The sequence below is a fragment of the Notothenia rossii genome (genome assembly GCF_949606895.1).
Source record: "Notothenia rossii genome assembly, chromosome: 4".
Classification (NCBI taxonomy): Eukaryota; Metazoa; Chordata; class Actinopteri; order Perciformes; family Nototheniidae; genus Notothenia; species Notothenia rossii.
The window spans coordinates 17,151,728-17,166,356 of NC_136902.1; the positions used below are offsets into that span (position 1 = coordinate 17,151,728).

Here is a 14,629-nt window from a genome sequence, read left to right on the forward strand (position 1 = left end):
ATTAACCTAGTCCTTTACATGCAATGTTCCCTTATAACTTACCATCGCTCCCACGGCCTCCCGGACAACAACTGAACAGCAAATTGATTTACATATAGATAGAGAAGTGTTTATAAAAACACATTTGTATATAATAGCCCGAGGCTGTGTTGTCACTCATCAGGCTGATCAAAAAGCAGCTTCTATACAACACTGATGAATCTTGGAGCGCTTTAGAGAATCTGTCCTTCAACAGTGGAAAAAAGGAGGTGAGATAAAGGGAGAGAAATCAAGGGGAGAGGAGAGGAGCATCTAAATATAGAGACTCACATTTTGGAGTCAGAAAAGAGACAGTGAAGGGTAAGAAGGAGGGTGGGAGACGGGAGATGCAAGAGGGAAAGGAAAAGTGAAGAGAGATGGGGAACAAATAAGAAAGCAATATAAGAAAAGTAGTGATGAAGAAAACAAAAGAAGAATGGAAGACGGATGGGGCGTCAGTGTAACTCGAGATCGATGGTTGCAGAGCCTCAGTGGGCTCCTCTACTCTACTGTAGCATTGCTAACTGGACTACTGGAGAACATGGAGGACACTTAATTTTGTCTGCGAGACTTAAGAGTTCAATATGCCGCACAGTGTATCACCACAGACGTTCATCAATACGTAGCATCGATACTGAGGGTCTGCCCCTTCAGCCATCTTTTTAACAGTTCCAACACAGACCGGCTTGCGGTCTTGTGCTGAGTAAATTCTAATAGTGATCAGTGAAGACGCAAAATCATTGAAGTTCTTTGTCTTCCTTGTTTGTGCCGTGATTGGCTCTTCAGGGAGGAATAGCAGCAAGGAAACTGATGAAAAACAAACAGCAGATTTCAAGTAAAGTTTCAGGAAGAGTTTCCTTTGTTTAAGTGTAATTGATGGAACTCTTCTATGGACTTTTGCATGGCGTGGCTTGAGGCTATACCACGTCCACTGTGATTGACGAAGAACGACCAGACAAATGCCTCACCTGGATCCTCTTTTCTGTCCTGTCCTCTCCTGTCATCCTTTCTACCTCCTTCTTATCTGTCAGTCTATCCACTCAGAGCACGTCTGCTCCAATGTGGTTTGACGTTTGACTGTCACCTGTTGACTAACATGAAAAGCAATGGCTGGCAGGCTTTTGCTTCTTTTCCCTAACGACAGACATGGAAAGAACTCTACATTTAAGTACAGTACCAGACTTAAGGGAAACAAAGAGAGAGAGAGAGGTATAGAGACAATAGGTCCACTGTGCAAACTCCCATGCTCTTGCTCACCATCGCTAAGGACAACACCCACCTTGGAAACCTAGTTTTGAAGAAGTCACACATTCCCACATCGTGAGGCAGTGCCAGTATCAGGTGTCCATCCAAACCACCAACCACTGACAATCAACCGCCACCCCCTTCGTGACACACCAGCGCGCACACGAAAACAAACGAGAGAAGGGGGGTGGCACATAAGACAGGAGGGAGAGAGGAAGGGGTGCGGGGGTGAGAAAGAGAGAGTAAAAAAGAAGAGGACAAGAGATAGAGCCAGCCAGAGACAAAGGCAGACAGAATGACAATGGATGAAAAGAGGAAGAGTGGGGAAAAAATAAAATAGACAGGACGAGATGAGGTGAAAAGCACATTGCCAGCTCACTGTGTGCATTCACAGGGCGACAAGAGAACACAAAGACAGTAACAATGAGGATGTGTGTATGCATCGTGATGTATGTGTGGATGCAACGTTGGAAGTCGCATCAACAAGGCCGTTGGGGAAATTTGCCCCTCACCACTGAAAAGGGGATGTGAACCTACTCACTTCTGTTCACATTTGGATTGGCTTCACCTCTTGTTAATAAAAGGGAACTGACTTAGGGGAGCTCATGAAGTGTCCAGAAGCAATCATAACCCTCCATTTTAATCACTGATTATAAAGTTACACTTTTTCAGTGCTGAAAAAGGAATACAAATAATCCAAGTTCTTCTCACATTCTAACCTAAACCAAAAAGTTATCTTGACAACAATTGTTTCTGTTTCAGCAGAAAACTGGAAAACACGTTCAATGGTTGCTAACTGTTGGATTGAGGGGATGTATAAATATGAGCTAGGGTCAGGGGGAAGGATAAAAATGAGAAAGAGAACAGGGAGAGGGTAGAAATGAGAAAAGGAGTAGAGGAAGGGTAAAAATGAGAAATGGAGTAGGGGAGGCCACAGGAGGCACCTGGCCCACTTACAGCAGAGGAGGGGGTGGAGGAGGAGAGGAGGAGGAGGAGAGTTTGGAGATTAAGGAGTGGGAGGGAAAAGGAAAAGGAGAAGGTGGATGAGGAGGAATAGCAGAGAGAGGAGGAGGAGGACAGAAAAGGTGAGGAGAAAATAAAAGGATGTGAGATGAGGAGGCAAGAAATAAACGAAGAGTTGAAATAATGGGAAGGGGGAGGAGGGCAGAGGGGGAGGTGAGATCAGGAGAGACAGAGAGGAGGTGGGGGCTGGAGAAGAAGAAGAGGTGGCCTTGTGATGCAGAGAATGGAGGTGGTGTGTGCGTACGCTGGATGAATGTGTGCGTGTGTCTTTGTGTGGGTGTCTGAAATTATGACGAAAAACTAACACCTCACCCAAAGTATGAATAACCGACCACAACAGGCCAATGAAGGTTCAATCTTCTTCTCCCAGCACATTGGAACAGCCTGCCTATACCACTAATATCCCACTAATACCACCCACAGTCCTCGCTCCACCTCACATCAATGAATATTTCATGTCCTGATGGCACTTTTAAAGCAAAAACTAATTAGCAAATCCAAGTTGATCTGGCATTAGTCATATCAGGCCAATTAAAAGCCCAGTCCTACTGTACATGTTAATGGCAGCGAAGTGGAATAATTGTATGTTGAGCAGGGGAGAGAATGTTAAACAGGCCTTGTTAGCAGCACTTTAGCACTCTAGCCAGAGTCCATGGCTGGATTACAAAACTCCACAAAGCAGGATAATGTTCATCAGAAACACACACAGAGGCACACACGCGTTTGAAAGCGCCAAATGAAAACTCTATCCATTAATTAGAGTGTCGCCATCAATTCCATGGAGGTCAGGTCTGATGCTTATAGCTAAAGAAGATAAATATTTCCAGGGAAAAAGATGGTTTTATGCTTTGGTAATAATATTAAACAGGGATCCAAATATTGGCAGAAGCTCACAGGTCAGATGTTAGGCAGTATCGTTGGGAGAAAACCATTTTCTTCTCCACACACTGTTTCTGCGGTCAGCTCCAGTCAACAGAAGGTTATGGAGACAGTTTTTGTGTGGTTTTGAGTACAGAAAGGTGTTCGTATTTGAGTCTTTCCAACCTTCCCTCTGGTTGTTTTTTTAAACGCAGGAGTTTAGATTGAGACAGACAGCACCGACACACACAGACTAAACTGTGCTGCACACAAAAGCGACAGAATAACAAGGGCTAGAACTCTTACGGAGTGGATGTCTGTTTCATCAACCCCCCCCCTCCCTCCCTCCATTTTCTCCCCTTAACGTTCCCTCTTTTCCTTCCTCTCTCTGCCTCCCTTGTCTCCCTCTCTCACCTGAGCTTTGATATGGAAATCTCTCACCAGCCACAGCCCGAGGCTAGTTGACTGTTTCTAAAGATGTATTTGCTCAAAGCCGCTCAATTTCTCATCAAATACTCACACTGTGTGTATAAAAGACAAACTCTTTCACTCGGAAAAAAACAACTAACAACCGCATTCAAATAAAAGGCTTTCAGCTGTCGGTACGCTGCAAAGACATTTTTTACCAACCAAAACCTTCATTTCATTATGAGCTTATGAAATGGGTCTAAAAATATAGTGATCCTTCTGCAAAGTGTGTAGCTGATATGACTAAATATTTGGTAAATACTTTGTGTGTGTATCTTTGTCTCTGTGTGTGTGTAGACAGTTCTTTCCCCCTCGTTTACCAGTCCTGCTCAGCTAGATAATTATACTGCAATACGATGCCCAACCTGCACATCTGAGACATATAAAGTGACAAGTGGAAACCATTAAATAACAAAAAAAAAGTGTAAGGATTTTCAAGTAGTTAAATAATTTAGGGTAAGTTGGAAAGCCTGTTTAGGAAGACAACATATTTTGTCGGTTTCTGGTGAAAGAATGGAAATCATGAAAACAATAACCGGTCCCTTGTCAGCTCATTAGTGGAGTCATATCAGCGGTTTCTAATGAGGAAATTAGAATCACTGTCATGCAGGTCAATGTGATCTTTCAAAGAGTTGTGAACAGTGAGAAAACACATTTTTTAGCTTTCTAACATAACGTTGTATACATTATAAACATTTTAAAAGTTTCAGTCAGGATATCTTTAAACATAAGGTGAGTTTTAGTTTGGAGGTATTTCAAAATTCAAAGCATTATAGGCCTACAGTACATACCACTATAAGAAAGTCACATTAATGCTAATTATTCTTTGCAAAAAATATAGTCTGGAGATAATATATACTATTTCTATCCTTTACATTTTACTTTCCTTTTCAGAAAGCTAATTGAAATGCATTAACCTGACGTGTGAAATTACTGCCATCCTCACTTTAATTGTTGCAATATTTGTTATGACAGCATCTGAAAAAGTGAAAATCCACAGTAAATAAAAGCAACAATTAGGAGTACTGTACACATAAAGAGGATTCTATTTCAAGGCTGGACCGACGCTGGACATTTGATGCAATTGGTAACTGCTGTTAGAAAATGTTGTAAATTTCAGAAAAAAAACTCATGACGCTGATAAGCATTGTGTGATCACGAGGCTCTGGTTGGAGTGAGTTGATATGCTCTGCATTCCTAAATAAAAGAAACACACACCCTGATAAAAACACACAAACTGAAAACCATCTTCTCTTTTCTCTGGAATGTGTGATCCAAAAAGGTGTTTTGCAATATCAACAACTCCTAAGAAAGATTCAGACAACCTGTCGTTTTCACTGAACAAATACCCTCTTTGCATTTATCTTTTAGCAACAATCAAATTATAAATACGCTTCTGGACTTTCAATTCTTGCTTGTAGATTATACAAATTAGAGGTAAAGCTGAGAATTACCTCCTAATTTAAAATTCATAGACAAAAGAACAAAAGGAAAGAACAAGAGAGCTTATTGCTTTCATTGACATTCTGCTTTGCGCGCAGGTGCATATACACACACACACACACACACACACACACACACACACACACACACACACACACACACACACACACACACACACACACACACACACACACACACACACACACACACACACACACACACACACACACACACACACACACACACACACACACACACACACACACACACACACACACACACACACACACACACACACACACACACACACACACACACACACACACACACACACACACACACACACACACACACACACACAGCTATGAAATATTAACACCTACGTGAAAAGACAAGTGGGGTGTTGGAGAGTATTTCTGTGTGGTGAGCGTGTGTGTGTGTATTTTGAGGTGGGAATATCTTAAACTCACCTGTTCTATCTGCTGGGGGGGAGGATGAGCTTGTCAGATAGCCGGATAGGGAAGACAGCTGTTACACACAAACTCTCACACACAAACCCCCCCCCACAGCATCCGTGTAACCCCACAGGGATTAGGAACACCTGTATTCAGCACTGCACAATGAGCTATAGAGGCAGTTAAGCTAAAAAGCCTTGGGAGTTATTAGGGGATGGGGGAGGGAGCTGCTTTGGATACTGGGGTTAATGTTTGCAAAACTGTCTTGATTCCAAATCCGACGTGAGAATGATAATATTCACAGTGTGACAAATGGAAGACAGAGTTGTCAGAAAACTCAGGAGAGCCTTGGCGTGTCATGTACGATGTGTACACGCGAGTGTAAATGGTTCATTTTGCAGTGTGTTAGTCAAACAGGTGTTCCCATTAACAAGTGAGCTCCGAGGGGGGATCAGGAAGAGAAAACTGGCAGAGAGAGAGATAGAGACAGAGAGATGAATGGAGTACAAGGTGGCTAACAGGGAACAAATGAGTGCTTAGGGATCATTTGCCCTCTTTTTGTCTATATATCTAGGGAATGTACACCAGATTTAAACTTACTGCTCAGTTTATTGTCAGGTTGTCTATAAAAACATTTACTCTTGTAGCACACTATCCTCAGGGTTTGCGTAACTTAAACAGACTAACCTGCTACCACACAGTTCAGGAGTACCACCTACATACCAGCAGGCTTACACACACGCAAACAGTGAAGAGGCAAGTGTCACAAGCTCCAAACCTGACTCCCACCCAAACCAAGCCCCTCGTCTCATATTCTCACCCTCTTTTTACACCCTGACACACCCTCACCACAAAAATCCAAGTGAGTGACAACTCCACCACTTTCAACAAACAGCACATCAGCTTTAAACCAAGAAAAACCTAAAAAATATAGATTCAATTCACCTATAATGTTTAATCAACTTTAAAAAGGTCCATTCATGAGAGATAACACAAGAGGGAAAGTGCTTCAAATCCTCCTTTGCAATCCCACAAGCACACGAGCAGCTAATATTTTTTCCATCTTTCGGCCGATCTCGCCTACACTACTCCTCCACTCATCCTTGTAGCTGCTGTCTTGGTCTGTATTATATTTTCCCCGTGGAACACACAGATGGAGAAGGTGCAGACACACACAAAGATACACACATGCACACACTGATGTCCACTGCTCTTGTAATGGAAACACTACACAGATCTACCTCGGGGGAAGAAACCTCAGTGGTTGAGCAGGGGGCAAAAACACAGACACAAAGCATTCTGGGAGAAGTTCCGAGCCTAGATGCCAAGGTGTGGCAATGCCATTATAGTTGAGGATTGTCAAGATTTAAAACAAAAGATAAGCTACCGTCTGTTCGATAGTTACAAAATGAGCACGGATGAACATGCATGCAACACGAGCTTACAGTAATTGAATTACTGAATAAAGACTTTGGAGGGTTTAACATATCAAGCACCAACCCTTAACTCCACAGCAGGGAGGACAAAACAAGAAGACAAATCCAGTGAGGCTTAAGACAATTTGGAAAAAATCACTAGATTGTCTCTTAATCCCACAGATCCAGTTAGCCACTGTCAAACAGAGTAAAATACTTGGATCTAACTGTCTGTGCTGTTTCAACTCAAACTGAGAGTGTAAACTTGAAAGCAAAGTAAAACATGGCTGGCTGGCACTTTTAAGTTCCTCAAACTAGAATAAAATAAAAACACAGAGACTATTCTGGAGAGGCAGAGGATCTCCTAGTAAATGTGTAGTGGTATAATTTGCCTAAAGTTAGCAGCCTAGAACGACTGAGTTTCTTAATTTGTTTTCAGTAGATGTACATTTACTATTATCTACTCAACAACAACGCTTTGCATTTCCCAACAAGTGTAATAATTAAAGTAAACAATAAAAAAGGAATCTTTGGGTCAATCGCTGGTTTTATTAAAAAAGTTGGGAAACCCTAGTGCAGAGATGATGATTAGCTGAGCTCTGTGTTACTTTGACAGATTGTTTTGTTGGAGACTCACCTGGCAGCAGGCAGCGATGGAGGAGCACGACTCACTGTTTACACATACAGAGCGTGAATGAAGTGGGGCTGTTCCCCTTCCTCACATGGTAAGCATGGTAGAAAATGGAGGAAGACGGAACTGACCGGTTTGAGAGGGCAGACACAGACAGCAGACACACACAGAGCAGGAGACAGACAGGGAACCAGCGAGGGAGAGACGCTTTCAGCTCCAGTCGCCAACAAACACTTGACGCCACACTTTAACTCTCCACACGGATCAGATAATTATCAGCGGTAGCTCAACAATTCGAAAAAATACACCGACAGGCAGCACCATCTGTAAACAAAATCCCCCCTCATCTTGTCTTGTCTGATACTCTGGGGTTGGGTGTTGACGCAGCAGACATTTCCAGCTGGAGAAATCCCCCTTTTGGAGGTTAATCGAGGGGAGAAGGAGGAGGGTTTAAGCCCTTGTCTTCCAGCCTCTGAGCGCTTTCATTTTGAATCCCCTCCAGACGGCTGCACGGAGCATCACCCTTTATTTTGTGTGCCATCATGGTATCTGTGCACGACAATTTCCCCGCAGCCGATGTAGGCGATAGGTTGTCACGCTGTTCAAAACTTTGCAAATTTCCCCAGGATCGGCTGTTTTCATTCAACTCGATCAGCTGACAGAAAGCCAAACAGAGGATCACGTATGTGTCTGCAAGTGTTGCATATTACTGTATATCTCAGCGTGCGGGATATTTCTTAAAAGTACAAAGAATACATGTGTGCAGGTGTATGACGTGTATTTAAATAATATTTGCGCAACTGGGTTATCCATTTAGTTAATTGCATGTATTTAAATGTTAGAGCAGTTTGCCAACATAAACACAAGTCCAGACAAATTGAAGTAATCATCAATAGCGTTTTCCCATTGAAAATCACCTGCCTGTGTTCTCTCATAGTGTGTGAAATGTACAATGTGCGAATCAACGACTGACAGCGTCTCCAAATATCAACACGCGCAACAGACAGCTGGCGATCACGTATGGAACAGGTAGGCGTACTTTCAGACTGTCGCCTGCTCACTCGCCCGGCTATTTAGCTGTCAGAAATACACTCATGCCGTGGCTAACATGATGCCAATGGACTGGAATAAAAGAAATCAGCGGAAACATAAAGACAGGCCTTCGTATACAGTAGCTTTTCCGACGGCCAACTGTAACAGCGCAACGATTTCAAGGAGTTTCATCGTGTCATGTCTCCAACCTGTGCGCCTACCAACTATCAGCTGTAGACGCGATGGCTCCGAGGCACTAAACTAATTGTTGACATGATATAAACGCATGGAAATCCTGCTATACCCGCCACCGTCTCAATGAAACCTGTTAGCAGAGGATCGGGGCTCAGTGCTGGTAAAAAGGGAGCTACTACTGATATAAGGAAGTCAGACATACCTGTTACCCCATGGGGTCTGGGGTGGACGCGGTGTCGGTCCTTCGGAGTCCAATCTGGTGTGACAGCCTGGGAGAAGAAAGGAGGGGATGTCCAAAGCACTATACTGTCCTTCCTCTCCTCTGTATGCTTTCTTTAAGTGTTATTCCCCCTGTTTTCTCCCACTCCCGGCTCTTCTTCCTCCACCAGCCCCTTTTTTCTCTTTCTCTCTTTCCCTCCCCTGCTTTTCCGTGTCTTGGTATCAGGAGCCTCCCCCTCCTCCTCCTTCTCCTCTGTGCATTTCTATGTCTCTTTCTCTTCCTCTCTCACCGTCTCTCTCTATCTCACTCTCCCTCCTACACTCACTATCCTCTCTCTCTCTCTCTCTCTCTCTCTCTCTCTCTCTCTCTCTCTGTGTCCCCGTATCTCCTCTCTCTCTCTCTCTCACTCTCTCTCTCTCTCTCTCTCTCTGGGCAGAGTCAGGAAATGAGACAACGTGAACACACACACCGCGAGTATCCATCTGATCTAAGGCGAGTCCCACTCCTGTAAGACACACACTCAGGCAAATTATGTCATGTAATAAAACACGACATAATAATACTAAGATGACTACTCATAATTATCTACAGTTTTATTATTAGTATTATTATTATTATTATTATTATTAGTATCATTATTATTATATTGTGGGCTAAGATGTGAGCAGGGGGTTGTCATGAGTCTCTTGTGGTTCATGGGGCTTCTGGTTTGTGCGTCTGTTGCCATAGGGCTCAGTAAGGACCCCAGGCTTACTGTAACTTACCCCCTCTTGTGGCATAAACAAGAAAACACCAGTCAGTCACAGTATAAAAAACAACACTGACATTTACAGTTTGACACTGTTTGGCTGGAAAACACCTCTCTGAGCCATGTGATGTTCTACATGCAGGCCGGTTTTTGGTAAAAAAAAAAAGTCTGGGGTAATTCCACCAACGTGACCTCTCCCCTTCACACATGATGGATTTTTCTCATTACACTTTGTACGTTATAGGGGAAGTTATGAGGGGGCAAACCTTTTTGAATGCTTGTAATGGACTATAGAGAGATTTGGGAAGCAGTTTCATAAACAGCTAGAAATAGCTAAGTAATGATGCAAGGGAAGAATTTAAATAAATGTATGTAGCCAAATACTCAAAGGTGAAAGAAGTACTCAGAACCTTTACATTTGCTAATGTACCAATAAAACAACATACAAATACTAAGTTAAGTGAACTTGCAGTAGCCAGAATACAACTAAATTGTTTTTGATATATCAGCAAAATATTTTTAAAAGTTTAAAAAGTAAAAAAAAAAAAATGTTGCAGAAAATAGCCCTGGTTATGGCTCTATTATCTTTTACATGTTATCAGATGTCAGTATGGTTTCCTCAATTGGAATACAGCATAGCAGCGGAGTTGTAGATTGGATGTGTGTCTAGTTTTTAATTCCTTACATTAAGTTAGATAGTTTAGTGCAAAAGATAATGTATATATTAATTGTCTGACAAATAGCTTAACTACTAACTGTAGTGTTCAGAAAAATGAAGTGGAATAAAAAGTACAATATTTTCTGAAGTACAGTAGTAAATGTACTTTTCACCAATGAAAGCACTGTATGTAACACGTACAAGGCATTTGACTGATTAAAATAACTGGCAGTACAGTATAGGACTGCCTATATATTTTTTAAATGATTAAGTTAAATTTAGTATTGTTGGCAGGAGTGTGATTGTTCAATTGTGTGTAAATGTCCGTATAATGCGGAACTGTGGAGGGGCTTGTTTCTCAGGAAATAATGTGCAGTAATCAGGAATCACTTTATGTTTGAGGAAGTGGGAAAAGTTTAAGGGGAAGAGAGCTGGTGGCAAAGCATAATGTGTAGTACGTGTGTGTGTGTGTGTGTGTGTGTGTGTGTGTGTGTGTGTGTGTGTGTGTGTGTGTGTGTGTGTGTGTGTGTGTGTGTGTGTGTGTGTGTGTGTGTGTGTGTGTGTGTGTGTGTGTGTGTGTGTGTGTGTGTGTGTGTGTGTGTGTGTGTGTGTGTGTGTGTGTGTGTGTGTGTGTGTGTGTGTGTGTGTGTGTGTGTGTGTGCGTGCGTGCGTGCGTGCGTGTGTGTGTGTGTGTGTGTGTAAATTGTGTGTGTGGAGAAAGTGATGCGCAGCAGGGGGTAGAGCCGTGCCTCCATCAGTCTGGGTGGCTGGCTGCCGAGGGCTGGATAAGGGAGAATGTCAGGCCATGTGGATTAAGGCTGTAGTTCTGTAATGCCCAGGCACATATCGCTGTCTCTCCCTCAAAATTCCCCAAACACAATCCCTGCCTGAAACAAGCTGCTTTACTCAGAGCCGGTTCCCTCGCCAACGAGGCCTTGCGATCCGCCTGACACGACAAGCATGACCCCGGCCCACCCCTGCATCACCTCCTCAAAATCAGCCTCCTGTCTCTCTCCCCCCTTTCCCTCTCCCTCCTCCTCTGTCCGCTCTTCGATGGGTTTAGGCATCATTAGGCCACTTACACATGTATTCATTCCTAGGAACACTCATCACAACAATCCACTCAGGAGGAAGAGTAGTGGTGTGAGGGGGCAAGCAAGAATTCTGTACGACGGTGGTTTGTGTCTCTGTGTGTGTGTGTGTGTGTGTGTGTGTGTGTGTGTGTGTGTGTGTGTGTGTGTGTGTGTGTGTGTGTGTGTGTGTGTGTGTGTGTGTGTGTGTGTGTGTGTGTGTGTGTGTGTGTGTGTGTGTGTGTGTGTGTGTGTGTGTGTGTGTGTGTGTGTGTGTGGTACTTATGTTCACAAAGGGTCCTTGAAACACAAGGTGATGCATGTGTTGTGGACTTGTGTGTGTGTTTGCATTTAGGAGGGGGGTTAGTGTGTCAGACTGAAATGCTGCTTATCCAATGGGACTGTCCCTCTTCTAAAGATTATTGCTTGTTGTTTTTACTTTAAAAGTTTGTATCTAAGGCTTGGGATAAAGCATTTAAAAATCAGTCAGACAAGAGAAGAGACACACATCTTTGCTCAGTGCAGAAGTGAGACCAGATCGCTTCGTTATGACTTGCGTTTGAATAGCGACAAACTATGAGCTAACGCACTTTTGGAAAACTTTTTGAAGTCGAGTATTAATTTGCTCTCCCAGCGTGCCCCCCTGCTGAGGAATGCAGTGGCGTAATTGGTCACATCAAATTAAACAGCAAAAAATCTACAACTGTCGTAAAAATAGCACTTGGCTCTTTCAAAGCCACATCCACTACCCTTCACTATCAATTTACCAAGGGGAACAGCTGTGTGCTGCCTCTGCCATCCTAGCCCTGCTTGTATAGAAAGCAGGGCCTGCAGCTGGAAAAGCACTATCTCTACCAGGTGCAGGCAGGGGATGGGGGAAGGCTTTACAAAGGAATATTTGGCACAAGGTGTGAGACAACAATATGTGTGAAGGTGCAGCTTAGTGATACTCAAATCAGTATTGGGAAACGACAAGGCTTTTATAAAGAGTCCACCCACAGAGGGAAAGAGCAAATTAAGAGTATGGGAACCAAGAGGTAGGAAGGAAGAGAAGACGGAAAGAATTGAGGGGCAAGAGGTAAGGAAGCAAGGATGGCATTAATAAAAAGTGGAAAGGAATCCAAAGAATGAGCAGATTTCATAAGAAAAGTGATAATGAATGAATTGCAAGGAAGAATACAAGGAGAAGCAGAATGAATCGAGGTTAGTGGATTTAAAGGATGTATAATCATCTGGAGGATACAGAGAATGTGTTTGTGTCCGCTGCCCACACATTTTGTTCCTGTGTGAATGTGACATGCAGGGGAGGGGGGGGGGGGGGGTGTTCACACCACTGCCTGTCCTTGTATCACCCATAGGACTTCCTTCCCTCCCTACAGGGGCCTTTGTGGGTATTGTATGTACATGATGGAAAGATGCCGCTGGACGAGGATGCAGATAGCGCTAGTCCTCCCTCAAGTCTCGGTGTTTTTTGATAAGGACGACTCCTGGCTGACCTCACTCCGTCCATCTGCGTGTCTGGAGAAAACACATGTATTTTCCCCATTTCAGGGCAGGCATAATCTTCCTCCCAAATGAAAAATAGGCAGACTCAAATTCAGGCTTTTTATACGCTGCGTTTCTGAGGTTTCGGCCCCTGTCTGCTTCGCTCTAACCCTCCTAGCCACTTTACTTCAGGGGAATTCAGATCTTTCCTTGTTTTTCATATCTTACCTCCCGCTCGCTGTGTTATGAATCCTACATTAAACTGCCCTTGCTGTCTCTTCATCTCAATATCTCCGTCTCTCTTTCTGCATGTCTACCCTCTTGATCCCTTCCTCCACTGTCCTACCCCCCCCCCCCCCCCCCTCTCCAAATCTCATTTACTTCATTGGAAGTAGTAGGAGAACGAGAGAGGGAGATAGAGGAGTACAATACGACCTTCTCTTCCCCCGAAGCAAGAACATCTTCTTATTGTGGAGGTCACCGTCTCAGTGCAGCCCCACGCTCGGAACACTACTCTGCTTGTTTTAATGATGCACATAGCGGAGGGAGAGGGAGGGAAAGAAAGAGAAGGAGCGAGTGAGAGAGACACGAAGGGGGGAGTGGATGGAGATGGGAGGATTAGGCTATTTTTTTCCACCAACTCTGTTCACCCCCACCCCCTCTCCTACCTTCCCTCCCCCTCTTCTGCTCAGAAAGTGCACCTCTCTTTCCACATCCATCTTGAAAGGTTCTTCTAAGCTGTCTAACCTCTCTGCAATATTATATATTATTGCCTGCCTCAACCCACACTGAAACCTGGGTTGCTATGCTACAATAATATGACCTCTCATCTCTTCTCCTTCACTACATTTCCTTTTTCATTGCTTCCTCTCGTTTCTACAGGGAGGCAGGGGAAGGGGTTAACAGCATCCCCCGTTCAGTTCCCCCCCACCAGGCCTCTCTGTCTCTTTAACGACCTTCTTGGGCTCAGTGCTGCTGTTAGATTTGACCCCGCTGACCGGTTGGGGTCACGACCCCATTCCGCACCACAACAAATTATTTCTGACCCTCACAGGGCTAGGATATAATGTGTGCTAGTTACAATCTAGCTATGAACTTATGTACAACCAATCTATGTATCTATCTATGCATATATCCATCTACAATATGTATCTATGTATCTATCTATCTACTTTATCCATCTATCTATCTATCTTTCCATCCATTCATCCTTCTATCTACTTTTGATAGAGGAAGAATCCAAATAATGTATTTAAAGCTGATAACATTTACAACGTACAACGTATCAAATAACACGATCAGTAATAATAAACCTACAGAGAGTTATCAGTTGAGTTTAGCTCCTCTCCCCTGTACACAGCTTTATAGTTATTCATTGTTCAGCCATCCAGCTCAAAGCTTTATTGTTTTGGTTCCCTCTCACTTACACATACATAGTATATTTTTCGGCCTCAGCAGGCAGCTGTTAAAACCTGATCAGGGGCCGTATTCACAAAGGATCTTAGGGCTAAAAGTAGCTCCTAACTGGCGAATTTAGGAGAAACTCCTAAACATAATGGGCGTGTCAGTCTTAAATTTAGGACTCCTAATTGTATTCACTAAGAGCAATTCACAAAGTATTTTAGGCCTAAAAGTGACACCTAAGTTTAGGAGAGCTTAAAAGTC

The 14,629-nt window shown here is 43.4% G+C and overlaps 1 protein-coding gene across 5 annotated transcripts in view; it reads right to left on the reverse strand.

Moving 5' to 3' along the window:
* The window catches only part of zbtb46 (zinc finger and BTB domain containing 46), a 59,232-nt gene extending 49,919 nt beyond the window's left edge, over nt 1-9,313 (reverse strand). For 2 of the 5 annotated variants that reach the window (XM_079678936.1, XM_079678935.1), the window contains exon 1: nt 8,986-9,313. The gene's annotated coding sequence lies outside the window, so the exon portion shown is untranslated. Of the gene's footprint in view, nt 1-7,562; nt 8,927-8,985 lie in introns of those variants that run through there. The other 3 variants (XM_079678939.1, XM_079678938.1, XM_079678937.1) reach the window with 3 other exon arrangements.
* Between the last annotated feature and the right edge of the window lie 5,316 nt (nt 9,314-14,629).